The sequence below is a fragment of the Plectropomus leopardus genome, chromosome 2 (genome assembly GCF_008729295.1).
Source record: "Plectropomus leopardus isolate mb chromosome 2, YSFRI_Pleo_2.0, whole genome shotgun sequence".
NCBI lineage: Eukaryota > Metazoa > Chordata > Actinopteri > Perciformes > Serranidae > Plectropomus > Plectropomus leopardus.
The window spans coordinates 25,168,872-25,188,301 of NC_056464.1; the positions used below are offsets into that span (position 1 = coordinate 25,168,872).

At 38.6% G+C, this 19,430-nt stretch overlaps 1 protein-coding gene across 1 annotated transcript in view; it reads left to right on the plus strand.

Moving 5' to 3' along the window:
• Window positions 1-15,427: 15,427 nt before the first annotated feature.
• Window positions 15,428-19,430, plus strand: part of atp2b2 (ATPase plasma membrane Ca2+ transporting 2) — a 143,356-nt gene continuing 139,353 nt past the window's right edge. Inside the window, exon 1 of the mRNA XM_042506226.1 lies at window positions 15,428-15,625. The gene's annotated coding sequence lies outside the window, so the exon portion shown is untranslated. The remainder of the gene's footprint in view (window positions 15,626-19,430) is intronic.

Consider the following 19,430-nt stretch of genomic DNA (forward strand, 5'->3'; position numbering starts at 1 on the left):
AATTGGGCAGGCCATTATTGGAAGACATAATTGCACCTGCCCACAAAAATGCCAAATGCCAATATGTCTTCTAGATTATTATAACATATTTATATTAGGTCTACAGTGTTGGGGAGTAATTAGTTACAGTAATAAGATTACAAAATCTAATTACTTAAGACTGTAATAATAATAAGTATTATTATTATATTATTATTATTTATCATTATTATATGTCCCTCATAACATATCCAACAAAAAAAAGAGAATTTACTGATTAAAAAGACTGCATAAAGCCCTGATGTCCATGTGTATTGACAATTATATTAAAACATAACACTCAAATGCAGAAGATTTCCAATCACTTGACAGTTCAAACAAATTTTTTCCAAACTGATCGAATTCTGTCAAAAAGCCCCTAAAACAAGAAGACACAAAAAAGGCTCATTCCAAAATTTGTCCACAAGAAAGCACTGACAAGTTCATTTTTTAACTGTAAAATGAACATTATGGTCACAACTGGAAAAGTCCAGCCCTGCAAAATAAAAGGATCTGTATAAAAACAAATGCCAATGAAAAAAACAACACGAAGGAATAAAGCAGACCAGTTGTCCAGCTTTTCATAAATGTAATTTGGATTTTGTCATCAGATTAATGTATCTTTCCTCCTCCTTTAATGTGTGTATTTTTGTCAGGCGCCCTCTACAACACCAGCCAGAAGATAGTGATGACGTTTTATCGCAGTTGACATTGACGTCTCTTCCGGCAGCCATCTTCATCTTTATTATGTGGAATAAACGAGCAACGACTTTTGATAGGTGTTTTAGTCTACACTGAGCCAAAAACGGGAGATTTTTTATTCGACTTTATTGGAATAATGTGTACGAATCTAGAAGTGTCTACGAAACTGCGGTAAGGCTTGTTTTCTGGGTTAGGCTTTGAGTTTGCTGATGAGAAAAACAAATACGAGTAAGCTAGCTTTAGCTTGAAGTTAGCATTCATTCTCCAATGCACTTTGCGTTAGCTAGTGATGCGTAAATCACAAACACCAGTCAGCAAAGACAGCAGTAGGCCACGTTACAGGAAATGAATTAAACAATAGCTGCGTTGATCAAAATGGTTGTTGCAATGCTTTGATCAGATAAAATTGGGCCTCAGAGCAAAAAAAAGTTCATTAGATGCCTGTTCGTAATAACGAAGCTGAAGTCAGTTTCCGATTTATAAGTGGAGAGTTAAGGGGAAAGTGACTAACATTACCTTACGACGGATCCTCGGCTTTTTGCACCTGGCACTGTTGTGAAAGCATGTAAAACATACAGATTTGTTAAAACTGCTGTTCTATTTGTGAACATGAAAAAAGGAAAGATTTCACCGTGTTTTTCCACATGTAGACCACATTGGACCTGCTCTCTGTCAAAATAAATATATATAGACAGGTCAAATCTACACTAGATTATCCCATAGAGGCTAAGGTTTGAATAAAACACTTACAGATTTGTGAAACCTTTTTTCTATTTGTGCAAAAAAAAAAAAGGAAGATGACACCGCATTTTTAGTAGACCAAATTGGGTCTGATCTTTGTCTAAAACCAATATATATAGACTAGATCAAATCTGAAGTAGATAATCTCAGAGAAGCTCACGGTTCATAAAAACAAAGTTTTAAGTTTTTGAAACCAAAAAAAGACGATTTCACTATACTTTGAAAAGTAGACCACATTAGACCTGGTCTCTGTCAAAAACCAATATATATAGGCTAGACATGTCAAATCTGAACTGGATTATCCCAGAAAGTTTGGAGTTGATAAAACACAGTTTCTGATTTGTGAAACATTTATTGTATTTGCGTCAATGTAGTGCAAGTAACTTTTCCCCTTAAACTCTCCCTTCAACTGCTAATTCGGAAACTACAAACGGAAGCTAACTTCAGCGTCGTCACGTATTGCTAACATTGTGTGTAAGCTAACATCAACTGTTGTAACGCCAGCCAACGTTAGCTCTTTAAAGGATATTATTAGCAAAATTGTACGTTTGATAAACGGAAAGCGTTGAGAAAGCTCACAGTAAAGCCCCCGTTTAATTAGTTCATGCTGCTTAGAAACACTATATTAGCAGGGCTGGAAATTAGCACCAGCCAAATGCTGGTAAAATATGCAAGTGGCTGCTAGATTTGCTTTACCTACCAGCGAAAAAAAGGTGTATTATTGAGTGCATCAGCCAAAGTGGAAGGAAGTCAAAAAAGTTCATTTCCGATCCTGTCTAACAATCAGTTTTAGGTGATGTTATGATTATATACATGACCATACAGTCCATTTTAGTTATTAACCTAAATAACCGACATCGTGGTTAACCCTCCTTTACATTACTTGTTGTAAGCGTCTCTGTGGAGTAGAGATACAATTCATATAATATTGCGCAACCACTGTGCTCCTTGTCCGCACACAGGACTGAAGCTGTGCGCCAAAAGTAGCGCGAAGTGTCGGGATGTGCGTCGTGACTGAGGGGAGCACCGCCGCGTCCCTGCTACAGCTCGCTCTCCCTTATCTCCTCATCTTCTAAATGCGGCATCTATCTTCATCCTGATGCGCCTGCTCCTCCTCCTCCTCCTCTCCCTCCTGGAACAGCAGAAACAGGTAGGACACGCTTCCGATTTGGGAAAATATCACCCACATATTCAGCTAGTGGGGGTGGCGGTGGGAGATAGGGCTTCACTTTCTAGTTTTGCGCGTTCCCTTTTTAGTTTGTCCGTGTCATGGTTGTTAGGAGACCGCTGTCAGATGAGGAGTCGGTGATAATGGGAGATGCCCTGGCATCCGTAGTGAGATGCGTCGGCAGGAATGACACGCTGTTGCTACCCTTTCTGTCTGCTGTCGTTGCCACAGAGACGTGCTTTCTGCCGCAGGTATGCAGTGGAACAGAGGGGATGGATGCAACCAGTTACTTTATTTTCCACCTCTATTTCTGTGGATGGCTGCTGCACATGCAACATGGTGCATCTTCTTTTCTTCGTATTATACAGTTTGAAGTTAATGATAGGTTGATGATATAACAGGATGCCCTATTTTCTGGTCTTAATACTTTCCAGTAAGAGCAGCAGGACTCAGAGTAGCTCCAGTTTGTGCCTCTTTTGTGGCACCAATGCATTTCCCACTGAGCAACAGACATCATTTGACCATGGTCTCCAAGCTTTAGCCCTGATATAGACCAGGATCATATAGCCCAGTTTTAGGACATATTTCAAAATAATCATTAAATATAGTAAAAATACATAAAAATCTGAAAGTAATTAACAAAGGTACTGCATACCCAGCGTTTACATTATGAATGTTTATTTTTTGTGTTTACTTTTTCTTCTAGGCTAAGACTCTACTAAACTTTTACTTTTCAACCTTGAATAACCGAAATCCAAATGTCTTAAGACAAGTAAATCTAAACATCTAAAGACATAATAAATGTACAATAACAGTGAAAATGTAATACAATACAATAGATTTTGACCAGTGTTATTGGCTGACTTCCACTTCATTGACTGTAAATCTGAAGTGATAAATTTAACATTTAGTTTGTTAACTGGGTGCTTATGATCATTGTTATAGACTTTCTGATGACAGCCAACTTCACGCCTCTGGGATTAAAAGGGCCCCTTGCATCATTATTATTACACTGTAAGTGTAACTGTTGTCACCAGCTGTGGCTGAGTATTTGCACTTTTTGCTGTGTGCAAGGTTAATTGTTACAGTTGTCAGCAGTCATAGTGTCCAAGGTGAACCAATGCAAATCACTGCAATGCAATGACACCTATTGTACAAGGAGCCTGCAGTGGAAGAAGAAATAGGTTTATTTTAAAGTGTTATTTAGTTTTATATTAGAAACAGAATCTGATTCTTCCTCTAGTTGAAGTAGGTGTACGCTGCGATGATAAGATGTAGCAGTGTTTCACATGAAGCCCCTTTACAAATGGACTTTGAGGTCATTAGTATTTGTTTTGTTCTTCCATGTGTTCAAACCTCACAAAACAAAATTTTATGAACAGATTTTTAGTCATTTTATCTAAAGTCATAATAGAAAACAGCTAATCTGTTTAACTGTATGGTAGTTATGATATGCTGATTCCCCACTTCTGTTCAGATAAAACTTTTCTTTTGAAACTTTTACTGATTTTTGTCCTTTTGTTATCAGTTTCAGTAAAATATTTTCATGAGATTTGGAGACACAACAGTCCAATAAAAAGGAAAGAAAACAGTGACTGGTTTTAAGCCACCTTTAAACCACATTGCAATATTTAAATCACTTATTTTGAAGTAAGAAGAAAGGTGGACACTGTAGTTATTTCCTGAACTGTTGTAAACAACTGTTTAGGCTTTGCATAGTTACCTCATACTGTAGTTAGTGCACTGCTTTAGATGCCTGTTTCTTTTGGCTCTGTTGTGAAGCTCTGGCTACCAATGTTGCCATGTTCCCAGATTCCAGCAGTGAAACTAGTGAGTAAAATCCCATAATACCCAGCAGGAGTATTGGCCAAAACTATGAAAACAAGACCCACTGTGTAAAAAAAAAAAAAGCAATCTTCCTTTGGGTAAAGGGTATATATATGGAAATCTGAATTTGAAATGCAGACTGCCATCCTCATTTATCTTATTCACAAACAGTCGCTCAATTACTGCTGCTCCTCTGACACTGCCAGTTAATACTGCGTACATAATTACTTTGTGTTAGCAATGCTTTGTGTGTGTTTGGCTGTATTTTAGTATCCTATAGAGGTAGTGCAGTTTCTAATGGTTGGTTAAGTGATTGATCTAGCTGTAGAAATTTTGCAGAAAGTTTGGGTAAATATGGAAAAAAAACCCTAACATTTTTAAAAAATTGTGTTTACACAAGCATTGGCACATGAGATACTTAATTAGCTAATAAAGTCATGAATTCTAATGAACCATTAGGGCCGGTTTATTACTGCTGCAGATTCAGTGCTCCTTCTGTTATTTGCATATCATTGCATAGTGTTAGAATTGATTTATCCATGGCCAGTTCTCACTGCTACCATCAAAAACACAATTGCAGGCATTATGGTCCTCACAGCATCTCTGCACAGATGGATGAAAAATCAGTCTCTGATTATATTTCTTGTGTATTTTCTCTCTGTTCTCTCTCTCCTCCATCCTCCTCCTCTTTCCACCTCACTCGGGAGCCTGATTGAATTCATGTTTTTCAACGTGTAATCTCACAGTGTTGAAAAGCATCATTCTTTTGGCTGTCCAGATGTGCCAATTAAAAACCTGAGATCACAGCTATTTCATATCTGTTTCTAAATCTTTAAGTGTTCAGTTTTGTACTGCTACAGTCTGCAGTTTTTTCTTTCAAAAAAGTCATCTTTGTGGCACTAGATAGGCGATTTATGTTGTTTACACTGAAGCAGCTTCTGTTTCTTATTCTGTTTTTGTGAAATTTGACATACTTTTTAAATTTGTGTCACTAATGTGGCCAGGATTTTCTCATATAGTGTGAGGCACAGTGTTTACTGGATGAATGCAGCCATTCTCCTGTGAAGGGCACATTGTTTAAATTACCAACACACCTAAGCTGAAAAACTGTTATGTTTTCATTTCACCATTTTGATGTTAGCAGTATGGCCTTAAAAATATCTGGCTGTTTTGACCTGTAAACCGACTGCTGTTGTGCTAATAGCCACCTAGAAAGACTGATAGCACTGCTTGCCAACAGTGCCCTTAAAGTACTTGGGTGCAGTGTGTTTAATTGTTCCAATTGTAGCTACCAGATTGCACTATACTCTTCAATAAGCAGCCACATTTTATACATTTGTTTTATTACCCAATTTAGCTTTGTGCTACTGTTTACCTCATTATGTAAGGAATGCCTAATTATGCTATTGTTGGCCATGTTGGGTCAACTCACTGGATTTCTGAGTCTTGGCAAAAGTGGACTTTCAGCACTAGCAGTTAAATAATCTAGACTCCAGGGTAAACCGCACATTAGGGAGCTTACAGTGGGCTGTTTGTTTTAGGTGCATTCAGGTCAAACCCTTTGCTCAACAAAGCCGTCAGTGAGACTAAAGAAACCTGCAGGATTTCATTTTCGATGAATTGCGCATTACAACAATGTAAGTGACAAACTTGTAAATAGATAACTTGTGATAGAACTAAAATTGGTCTATATATTACTTTCCAATGCTCTCATTATCGTATGTATACATGCATTGTTTTTAGGATTTTTGACTTTCATACTCTTGCCTCCTAGGCTTAAAATTCTTGCCATGTATGAGGCACAGCAGGTACCTCCTGAGTGGTCACCTAAGTTCCTTCCTGCTGACTTGCTGTTCTATGTTGCACTCCCCCAGATTTCACCGTGCATGTCTGTGTGGCATTAGGAAAGAGTGGGAGACTTTAAATTGCATGGTGGCAGTGCACATCATGTTTGTGAAAGGGATAGCTAATTGCTAAATTCACATTGGCAGAAATGAATTGAATCCATAAAAAAAAGAGCATGTTCAAGCAAAAATGTTATCCTCATTTTAGTGTATTATTAGGTACAGAAAAAAAGGATAAAACCAGTTCCTTTGAGAAGTTGTTGGAGGACGGATTTCTCGGTATTTGCTACTGATTGAATCCTGAAAAGATTGGAAATATATTTTTGTTTATTTTATAGATGCACCTAATACCTGTGAGGGATAACATAGTAAAACTCATAAAAACTATAGAGGTGAACTTGCCTTCAATTAGTAGTTACTGTAAATTCCAGTATCACACACAGAAGAGAAAGTCATAGAATAAATTTGTGGAACTAAAGTGAAACAAGTAAAGTGTAAACTAGTTAATGAAATGACATTATTCAGTTTTTCCCCATTCTGGATAATCCTCTCAGTGTCTCCTTTGAAAATAATATGGTTTTCCTATGTTTGGTGCAAATTATAATGCTAATTCCCAAGTCCCCAAAAATGATCTAAGACTCAATTTTCACTGCAAAATTCTCAGTGACAGCCTATTATTTGGGAACATCAACAGATGAGCGAAATTCAGGACAATATATGCTCCCTTTGTGTATATACTCTATACACAATACATGTATATGTTTGTAATGAAAGTAGTGCCTTGTAAGCTGAACTTGTCCTCCCAAGAAGAAAAGGACAGCATCAGTCATTTCAGCAAATAACCAAAAACAAGTAACAAAGCCCTTTAGCAGCTGTACGAGGTATGACCCTTGTCCATAGGGAGCAAAAGAGGAAGTCATGTTGTGTCATTATAGAACCCCAAAGTCCGCAGAGAAAGGTCGTCATGGAAGAATGGTTTAACAACAAATATTAGGAGACAACTGCTGGCTTCCTGTTTCCTACCATCAGTAAATATTGGTTTCTGTTGACTATAACCACAGATTTTCCCCAGCCTTAAAAAAGTTATATATGCTGTTCTTGTAAGCGACTACAAATAATATTTACTTTGAACGATTTGTGAAATCCCATGTAGGGCGGACACTCATTGGTATATGACTTTAAGCTATAAGTGCTCATTCTTTCATGTATAGAACATTTCTGATGATGACAGTTTAGAAGTAGTATTAAGTTTTGCCCAGCAAATTTAAACAAATTAAACAGCTGTAACTGTCTGGCAGCGGCCACAGATAATTGCAAGCATGTAAAAATGAAGTATATAGAGTTTCAGGAAATAAGTTCAGGATTGAACCTTGATTCCATTAATGAGCTTTCTTATACCGTGTTTTGGAAACTGTCTCTTTCAGTGTAAGTTAATTGTTTGTCTGTGTAGCACATTGACAAAAGCTGTAGACACTACGAAATGGGACTCAGGATGTCATGCCCACTGTTGATAAGTTAGTCATCGAAATGTTGATAGAAAACAGTGTATCTTTCTGGTGAAAATTTCCAGTGAGTGTAGGGTGTTTGCCAAGCAAACATCTGAACTGCAAAGGCTGTCTGAATTTCCACTCCAATTTCTTAGCATATTATGGTATTTTTAATCTTAAAGATATGTTGACAGCTGTGTTGGAGGATTTACTCTCTGTTGTCCAGTAGGTCAAAGAAGGAGGTAATTCATCTCCACCTCATGTTCATGTTTTAGGGACAGCTGTTCATACAGTTATGGGTAGCTCAACATAGAGGTCATTTATAACTGCACTGTGAACTGGGATGGGGATATGGGATTTATATTGCTTCGACAGTATCACATTGGCAATAAAGAAATGAAATGGTTTTTGGGCCAGTGTTATGCTGCAGGTCATGGGGTTAGCATATTAAAGACATTTTAGTAGGACTTGGAGATATGAAGAACCTTGATCTGTTGGAAAAATATCTGCAACCCAGATTGAAACAGCTTCTCTGGGGGTGTGCATTGATGTTCACAGTAATATACTGTACAACAGTAAGGTTATGCAAAAGTCACAATCATTTGTCATTGTGTGGAATTGTTGTGGCATTGAAGGTGTCCTTGTGTTGTACGTGTTGTCACTGTGCTTCCTGGACAAGCTGTTCTGTAGCAAATGCATTGTAGTAATCAGGGCAGCACTACATTTCAAATTTTGATGCATTGCTACTGTGCTGCTGCTTCTTCAGAAAATGTGTAGTGTTAATGTATAGTAAATATTGGCTGCAAAGACCAGTTCATATAGTTTCTGCTTTTAAATCACATTCAGTGCGTTTACATGCACGTGAATAACCCGTTATTGGGGTATCCTGTTTATGTGTTTGAGCATGTTAACACCATATCCTGTTTACAGACCATGGGATAAGACCTTATCCTGTTTATGAGAGACCCCAATATGTGAGGTGGAGTAGTCCAAAGGAAATCGGGATACTGTGGTACTGTGGCACGTATACACCTTATCTCTGTTATTGAGGGCCGCTGACTATCTGCACAGGTGCAGCTGTTACCTTGATTACATGGTAACAGCAATGTCAGCAGAGAAAGTGTCACTTCTTGAGCAACAAGAAAGAAAGAGTTTTGTGTTTGTGTAATGAAAGAGTTAAAGTATAGCATACCTTACGGGGCTTCCATCTACACATCTGATCACTTGTGGAAGTCCTTAGGCCCGTTGAAAGTGCTTCGCTATTTGGATGACTTTCTCTTGGCTGGGGTATTTTATGAAGTTGCTCACAGCTTTCTTTACCGTACCATGACAAAACACAAACGCACATTTCTTGACTGTGCTTCTGTGAATCCCAAAATTGGTGAACAACTTAGCAAAACTCTCCCCTAAGGCCCAGTTTGTACAACACGACAGGAACTCTCTTTGGTGATGGAACCGGTGCTCGTACTGATTCCTCTGGTCGCATGAACGGCTCAACTGTGTCACAGAGCCTGAAAAAAGAGACTGTTTATACAGAAATTGTCTTTCCAATCTGAATCAGGGAACTCCTTCATGACAACTCTGTCAAAGTAAAGGATCTGTGTAAAATTTCCTGTCACTGTTATTTCCCATTGCTGCAGATGAGGTAGAGTAACCAGGTCTACAATGCTCTGTTGGCATTTAATAGTTCTAAAAGCCTGTTAAAAGTGAAAGTGGATTAATTTTTAGCCACAAGTATAACAGTTTCAGAATGTGAGTGTCAGATTAATTGTTACTAACTTGACTGTTTATCTTGTAAACATTGTGCCTGCACAAATACAAAGCAGTCATCAGTTACCGGGATGCAAGTATTTATGATTTGTACTGGGAATATGAATAACCTGATTTCTCTGTGGTCACGTAAACACCACATCCTGAATATGATCATAAGTGTGATGAGCCACATGTTAACATACTGATTGCTGTATCTTATCGTTTTCACTGCTCTTTATCAATTAAACAGTGATGCTGGTTCTTATTAATTAAGTAGCCACAAACAAGAAACAAACGGGTCTATCATCCCTGAGTTGCTAAATAGTATTGTGAACAACATTAAAATACAATGTAGATTCTTTTTTTTTTTTTTGAGCAAGCATTGAGAAATTGGAGTGGAGCGAGGTAAAATCTGAGTTGAGTATGAAAGGACATTGAGCAGAGCAGCCTGAAGTGGCTTGCAGCAGCTTTCAGTGGGAAAGAGGAGGTAACAAACAGCTCGGTGAGCAAGGAGCAGAAATTCTCACCGCTCCGCTCACATGCTGTGGTGGTGGTGATACACCTGAATATGCTCTTAAAGAACTGACATTTGGTGTTTGAGGGTGTTAGAGTCCATGTTCTCTTTACACATGACCCCTATGTAAAGGCAAATCAGCAGGACAATAATCATAGACATGCTGTAAAAGGTTACTGAGAAGTTGTTTTATTATCAGTCAAACTGTAGAATATTCTTGACTAGCCAGCCACTTGACAGCTGAGAGTTTTTCATTGCAAGGAGACCAGCATGAAATGAACCCCCCTGCCGTAGAGGCAAAAGTGAAGATAACTGCAGTACGGGTTTGGCACAACGTCACCAGTGAACATGCCAAGTTTTGCCTAATGTCTACAGGTTGTAGATTTTTACATAGGATTTGAAACCAAATATGCAGAGGCTAAACACGAAAGGATTTTTAACCAAGTTTTAATTATGATGACCATGAGTTTATGTTAACCTGGTACTATCTGTTCCCTAATATTGGGAGGCTATTTAAAAGACTGCAGATTTATTTGTTACCAAATGCAGTGGAGTAAAACAGACAATGCAGCAAAGCTTCCAATATTTATTATATTTAATAAATATTTATCTATGTAACCTGTCAGAGAGAGGATATTTGTAATGTTGCCATTGCATCTGACACTCAACGTTTTTTTCGTCAGATAAAGTAACACACTAAGCACCTGCTGTCAGTATGAGTTGATTTTTCAATAAGTGCAGGGGGGCTCTCTGAACATCATTTTTTTTGGCAGAAAACACACAGAGATACAGTTAGTAACATGGTCAGGATTTCATAGCGTTTTCCACTGCATTCTCCCCCCGCTTTATTGGTTTTATCAAGATTTAGGTTAGGTTTAAGATTTCCCGCTTCTTCTGCAAGGTCACAGTGCAACAGCAAATGCTGCACTGCAGTGCCTGTGTTTAAGATCTGTTGTTTTTAAAGTCTCACAGTCTTCTCAAAAACCGAATGACATAAGTGATTGTCAGTGAGTTTTTGTGGGTTTTTTGGCTTTGCAAGCATCTTCCTTACTTCTGCTAAAGTTCACTTTAGTACTGTTTGGCTGCAGTGGCTGCTGCAGGACTACCAGTAAACTGATGCATGATGATGGGTACCACTGTAAGCAGAAACACCCATGCCTCAACTTTGAGCAAACAAATTATTTTCTTCACTGCTTCTTGATCTCCTGTAGGCAGCACATTCCTTTACATGCGCCTCAGTTTAACTGATGTTCTGTCCTGATAAACTAATGAACTAAACATTTTGGAAGTGCTTTTCAGCTGCAGGCATCTGATCCTATGTCAAGATATCTCAGTGTCTGTCTGAGATAGTGTGTTTGCCTGTGTACACATCTTACCCCCGCACTCTACAACTACTGGTAACAATTACTCCCTCCCAAAGAGCAATATCTCTGACTACACTAATTTACTGTACCTTTCTGTAGGTTGGCTATCGCAGTGTTTAAACACAGTAAATTTACTGTACAATCTTTGAAGTGGCTCGCTTCTGACAAATAGTTCAATAAAACCTTGTTTCTGTTCTGTGGTATTGCTTTTAGACCCCTCCTGACATATCATAAACTATTACTGTGATCTGTTTGGACAGTAACGGTTACAGATGTTCCATGAGCTTGCCAGCGAGGCTGGAAGCTGCCTTGCATGTGGTGAAATCCACTATACTACTGTACTCTATCAAACTTAAGCAGGCCAGTGTGTGCAGAACACACTGGCCTTACACTACTTCACTTCAGACACTATTTCACTTCAAATCTAATCTTCCTGTAGTGAAAAGGAAGATATAGCTTCATCTCTGTTGAGTCATGCAAATGTGCGCCCCACAATGTGGGGAAACGCAGTTTGAGTATATGGCGGCAGGCCAGAGTAGGCATCTAAGTATAGTTTTGTGTGTGTGTGTGTGTGTGTGGGGGTTCATGGGTGCGCACTCACTGTGTGTTGTGTCAAGGTTGCTGAAAATAATCTCAGTGCATAAGTAACAGAATACAACACTCTTGCTCATGCACACACACAATTGTTCAGGGGGAATTGTCTAACAAGATTATCCTTGTGGCTCCCCCCACAGCTGGTTGTTTACAAGGCCAAATACTTTCTCTTCTACTGATGGTGATTTATTATTTTCAGAGAGGGAGAGAGCCAGAGAGAGATGGAGAAAAAGAAAACAAATGGAGAAACAAACTTTTATTTGACTTTATTTGACTTTGAATTGAAGAATGTTTCAATATCCAGATTACTTCATTTTGGGGTATTTCCAAATTAGCAAAATATTTGCCTTCTGCACTCTAATCTTACAGTTGTTTTTGTCTTCACACAATGACCTCTCTTTTTGCAGAGCTTTCAACTGCGCCTCACAGTCTTCATCAGAGGTTACAGTTAGCTCAAATGTCATGGAGATGGCTAAGTTTGATGAGATGTGGTTTAAAGATCTGGTAAGTGGACCTTGAGTTCCTTTGTCAAACTGATATTTCTGATATTTGCCCTTTAAATGCCTAGGACTCCCATTCAGGCTGAAGAGTTGATGAAGTTTCACTTAAGGATCTGCTTGGGGCTTTGAGTGTCAAAACATTTTCAGCTGCCCAGTATAAACATCAGTTCTACTGCTGGCAGCAAGTCTGCCTCATGGGAGCAGTTGTGGTTCACCTGCCATGCTCAAGTTATCCTTAACGGCTGTAGTGTTAAAGGTGTGAGCGTAGAATAGCTCATATTATGCTGCGATGTTGTGATAAACTGACATTCTGAGATATTTTTTTCTGCAGTGTAATTATATATCATATGCATGTAACAATATTAAAACTACAGGATTTTTTTTACCAGATTTTATGAATAGCTCTATTTGGAAATAATTAATAATTAAATAATTATTTAGGTGACTTTGTAGGGAAATATAACTGCATAGAGAAATTTCTTTTGTTCTGGAGACTTTTTTTGAGTGTGAACAATCCTTTCATGAACTTTAATGCTATATAAATGGTTTCAACGTACCAAACAAAAAAGCAGGTGAGTGCTTTGGCTTCTCTTCTGAAGTGATTTTGGTGGGGGAATTTAGGTAGCTTAATATACTGGTTGACTCATCATGACGCTATTGTATTCATATAATATGAGTCCAGGCTAAATGTCATCATATCAGTAATGTATGTTGCTGATTGACGTGCTGTTTCTTGGGAACACCATCCTGATCATGTGAGCTCAACATTCTGTTTCTCTCCCTGTGTCAGTCTGGACTTTCTCCCAACCCAAATGATTTCATTTCACGACAGTCTTGTTGGGCCAATTGGGGATCTCCTCTGTAGGTCCAGTGTAAGCAGCCAATCGGGGACAGCCTTATAGTTGTTGACGTGCATGCAGGCCACTGCTTTGAAAACATTAATGGCGGTTCCCGCAGCAACAAGTTCTGACTCAGACATTAGTAGAGTAAATACTGTAATAAGTGAAGTACAAAAACAATGTTAATTGTTGTTTAGCCACTGATTGCTCTAATGGAGGAGATTATTATCAACAAGGTTAACGTGACATACAGTAGTAAATATAAATAAATTGCATTTTTTAAACCATTGCTGTCTCACTGAAAACGGTATTTGTGTCGTAGAGGAGCAGACGCTAGTGCTAATGTCAGGATTTTCTGAGGGAGTTTGTCTGTCAAAGCGAGTAACTCCCGGCCACTGAAATCGTTTGGGTTGGGAGAAAGTCCAGACTGACACAGGGAGAGAAACAGAATGTTGAGCTCACACGATCAGGATAGGCTTACCAGGCTGGACTTGCTGTACTGCCATTGCACCATGGTTGCTTGTTTTTAAATCAATCGTTTTTTAAGTTAATATATCATTTAAAATAACCCGTACATTTTTCCTACTTTTGAAGCTTTAACTAGCCAGGGTTTGGCAGTTTTATGAGACCAATGTCTTAAATTATGATGACATTATTAATATAAATAACAAGTTTATATAAATAAGTTTTCTTTTTATTTGACTAATTGTTACAGCCCTACTTTGCAAACTTAAACTTAACAAATTATGCTATGGCACATAAATAAAAAAGTGTGGCATTCCACTCCATTTCTGCTACACTGTTTTAACCAAGCAGCAACCACTGTGGCACATTGTTGCAGAGTCCTAAGGTGGCAGGCCTCTCATACAGGTGACATGCATATTACATGTTGTCATCTGACGCATGTTGATCCATTCAGATAGACCCCTAAGTGAGTTTTACCAGCATTACTGTGTCAGCCTGAAAAGTGTGTAAGAGTGGTTGTCAATTAACAGATGGGTCTGATTCCCATCACATCCCCAAATGCAAATTGCAAGAAAACACATTTTGGAAGAGAGTGTCGCCACCCTAAAAATAAAACCTCATTGGTCTTATTACCTTAATTTATTCACAGGTAGCAATTTTGAAACTTCTTGTTCCATATTAAAAATGAAAAAACGTTATGTCAGAGCTTGTTTAACTTGAATAACAGGTCCTCCATACCACTGTTTGCTTGCCAGCTCCACCCCTATGTCCAAATTTGAATCTTGATAGAAAAAGTGATACATAGCCGTCAGTGATGAAGCCAAGCTGTTAACTTCAGAGCCTTGAAAATCTGCAGGTAATATGACACACTATTTATGTTATTATACAGTATTTGAATCTTTATCTTAACTTTATGTTATCTGCTGCCATGCTGTCAATAAAAAGGGTTATATTTAAATAAGGTTAAGAGCTTAAAATACTGTAGCAGTTATTCTTTCTTTGCTTCGTCAACATTACATGACAGGAGCGAAAAGGAGGTCAGGTAGTTATTGTTTTAAAGCTATGAGCTTAATGGTAACTGTGGTTTTGAATATAAGAATCAAAATTACACTCTTAGTGTCTTTAGTGCAAGTACAGCTGATAAATATGTGCATGGAAATGTTTTCTTTGGCATAATATTATGCTAAAATTCAGCAGGGTGTTTCATCTGATTGAGGTCATTTGTGCATTTTTTTTTGTTGCAGAACTTAAAAAAAAGAAAGGAAACCACAGAAAGTGCAAACAAAGCATAAACTCACCTTCTGCAGAACAAGAGGAATCCCTTTGAGTGCAAAGTTGATGACCATCAATTAATCTTTTTTTTTTTTATGATTGACTGAAGGCTCTGGCTATATGTGTGTCCATGTGTGTTCTCATTACAAGAGGTCATGCTAGCAGGTCCTATATATACACGACACCAGCTCTGTCCCTCCCTGCCTCCCTCTCCCTCGCTCTCTTCATCTCTCTCCCTCCCTCCCTTCATTTGTTCTAGGGACAGAGCCCTAGTGTGAAGCTTCTTGTTCTTGTTCTTTCCCGTGCTGTGCAGCTTTCTAGCAGTTCAGAATGAGTTGGCTTATGGCAAATACACTGTCCATGCGGCATGGAAAAGCCCAATTCGGCCTGCTTTCTGCTCCTGCTACAAGCTCTCTAGGTTATATTTAGTCCTGGGCAGGCTACCCTGCTACTACAACTATCATCAGCACCAAAAGGGATATCTGGGGAAACTGTACCTAGCACCGGCACCACATTTTCCTCACTCTGCATTTCTGCTGTAAGTAAATCCTTTTAAAACAATGGCATTTCTGTTGAATTTTAGAGTCTGGTTTTGCCAAGATGGAGAGGGCACAAAGGGATTAGTTGGAAGCTGTTATACTACACTTGACATGTAGTGAAGTACTTCAGTTTTTGTAATCCTGAAATGTGGTTTCACTTGATATTTCTTGTAGTTGTTTCTTTGTTGTCCAAAGCAATGAGAAGGGGCTGACATGTAAGTGAATTTAGAGCAATAATATTTTGACTAGTATGGCATGGCCAATGGATGGAAGTAAAGACCAAGTCTTGCGCCTGTATAGCTCAAGCTTGCACTTAGTGGCCTTTGTTTAAAAGATGACTACATATTATCAGCATGCTTTATTTAGACTGTGGTGTAAAACAATTCAGTATGGCACTTTTAGTGTTAGTTCCACTGTCTTTTCTCATTCTTATTTTTGACTTTTTTTTCTTTTGTGCCAACACAACATACTTGCCATGTGTTTGAATAGGGAAATTCTAAAGTAAGGTACGTATTTGTCTGCAGGGAAAACATTTCTCTTACTCATCAGATACGAAGGGAAGGGAGGGGGTGGGATCTGGGCTATGGTTGTGCTTGCATTTGACAGAGGAAGCAGACAGCAAGACATGGAAAGTTTAAAAGTGAGTTTCTCATCCCTGAAAATGGAAAGTCCGAGAGAAGGCAGACATAAGAAAGGGAGAGAGAGAGACAGGATGGTGGGAACATCTGGAGAAACAAGACCAGTGCCAAACCCTGTGACAACATGAAGGGACTGGAAAGTCTCTTGAGAGAGGCTTGAACACACACTCTCTCACAGACTCACACACATGTGTATACATGTCTAAGTGTCCACCATAGTTGGCTGACAATACATTGGCTAATAAGCTTAGTCAAATGGACTTTAGTTTGGCTAATTTAAATAACCAAAAGAAGTGCCTTTTTATTTATGCCTTGTCAGTATTCAAGGTGTTAAATGTGCCACAGCATTTATACACAAGCCTTTATGAAGTCAGTTGCATTGTGTTTGGCAATATGCGGCTTCATTCATTGCCTGCGCCTGCAAAATGTTCTGCACAACTCACCCACTGCACTCTACTGTGGCCTTTAAGGAGACTTCATGTGGCTATATGTTCTTTTTAAAGGCTTTGTAATCCAATGGCATAGTGCAATTTTATACTGTAATCCAGCAGTATACTGCAGGGGGGATTCTGAATGGCAACAGGATCTATGTTTAATCAAAAGTTAATTAATTGCATGTGTTGCAGATGTGGTTGTAAGCATTAAGCAGTTTTTTTCAAGTTCTGTCTATGATGGCTTTTTAGATACTTTAAATTCTCGACCAGTAGGCAGGAAGGTTTCTTTTTTAGGATTCTCATTTTCACTTTCTGTGTGTGCCATGAAGAGTCATTGGTTAAGGAGAGATTTGTGCAGTATAAATACTGAGGAAGCTCAAAAAGTGCAGCACCAAATACACCCGAGGGATGGGGGTGGAGGGCAGGAAGATGATGGGGTGAGGTGCAGGGTCGGGGTGTAAGAGAGCGCTGCTACCTTCTGGTGGACCGACCGCTAGTTTTCATGACACCAATTACCTGCAGTGGATAGTGTGTGTTTGTGTGTGAATGTGTATAGCATTACCCCAAGCAAGTCATCCTTTACTGCAGGGGAGAAGCTGCTTGATGGAGCACTCCCACCTGGATTTTCCCTCTCCATCTTTTTTCTTCCTGTTTCTCCATTTTCACTTACCCTTACTCCCACCTTCTCAGCTCCAAGCCGTCTTTCTTTACTCCTCTCCATCTGTAGGGAATTCAGGCATCTAGCAGAATTAATGTTGATGTATTGTAGATATCTCTGTCTCACACTCCAGTTCACAATGGATTGTGCATACTTCATCTATATTTCACCTAGAAAAGGAATTAGGTTTCTGTTGACTGATTGGCATTGGCTTCACATGCTATAAATATGCTGTGGGGAAAGTACAGTAACAATGATAAAGGTGAGCTTGGTGACCTTGGAAATAATAGTTTAACCAAAACAAATCTCAGTACAAGGCCAACTTTCTGTTAATTTTCCAGAGCTTTTAACCTCATCTTATAGACTTAATTATTATCATATTTTAATTCCTAAATGCAGTGAGAAGTGGCTAAAAGCTCTGAAATATTTAGCAAATGGATTTTGATTTTCTGTGAAATGATAATGGTCTCTCGGAGAATTTTATATACAGTATTAAATGGCAATTACCAATCTGTGTTTGAATGTATGCATCGCTGCTCACTGCACAATTTAGGCTAAACACTAAACACACACGTACAGTTCATGGAAGATTGGTTTATAATTGAGGCATTTAGGAGGCACTTGTATCTTGATTGAGTATGTTAGTCTTTACCATTTTCACCCCTGGGAACATAACTGTATGTCAACTACAATATAAACAGTTTGTGTAACTGTGTGTGCATTTGTATGCGTGTCAGTTGCCAAGTAGAGGTTTAAATTGCTTTCATGATACGAATTCTGAAGAACACACTCTTTCAGAATTAAAGCAAACCAGGCTGTTATGTTACCAATAAATACATAATAGCACAGTCGCTTCTTGCTCCCTGTATCACCATGAAGTGTATAGGAAATAATGGAAAAACACAGCTTGCCGTTTTCTTACACAAGTTTGAAGGAGTGAACGGAAAAATCCTGTTCGGTCAGTGGAAATAGCCCCTGAGAGGAAATAACTTGACCATGCTAATGCTGGGTCCAGAGACGAGTGTACCACGACCATTAAAGTGCCAGGAGAGAGATACAATCAATGAACCCACGCACTGAGTGCACCAAAGAGCAGTGCAGGATGGAGTATAGTGAGGAGCTACCTGCATGCCCACACTCACACAGAGTTCCTGCTTCACAGAAATACAGGGACACAGATATTCCTCTCTGCCAGCTGTCTCTGTTTCTGATGGGACACAGAGATTGTGTCCATTCTATGCATAATATCTCTATGCCGCCTTAGCAGCAAACTTTTCCTAAAATAGCCAGCTGCCCCAGTGCGCTTGTGGGGTTACTCAGTTCAGTCATTGGTCTTAGTTAATTAGCTTCTTGTAATGATTGCAGCTAGGAGGAGAAAGAGGAGATATGTAGGAAGAATGGTATGATGGTGGAGAAAGAGAGGAAGTTAGGGAGAGGGGGAAGGGGAAGAGGAAAAGCTTCTGAAATGTTCAAATGTTCTATATTTCTTGCCAGAAATACGCTGTAGCTCTACTCTTAACAATGTAAATGTTAATGTTTTTACTTTCGTTTTGATTATTGAGATAGATGTCATTGTACTAAAATGGCCCATAACTAATGGTTATGCAGTAGGTGTTTTTGAAATTTAACATACCAGCTCCCTGCGTTGTATTAGTGCATTTGTTATGTAGTTGCTCCCAGCATTCGCTCTGTGTGTTTGACCCTTACTTTTAAAAATGTATTTAATTACTAAAACTGCACCATTAATTACGTTTGGAGTAGACAAAGAACTCATTGGTCATTTTTAAAACAATTTTCTGAACTTGATTGACTGTGCTAGCAGAGTGGAATAGCACTGAGTGCCAGTGCCTGTTTGGTCTTTATTTTTTAATTTATCAGTTATTTTGAAGATAATTTTCTGAATTACTTGATTAACTTTTTTGTCTGTAAAATGTCAGATATCATTGAAAAAAACATATACATTCAGCTACTGATATAGATATAGGTAGTTGTGTTTAAAGCCACCTGTTTCAGTTCCTGCTTTTAAGAACGTTTTTGTATGCCTGTCTGTGTACTGCATTGATGAATACTCAAA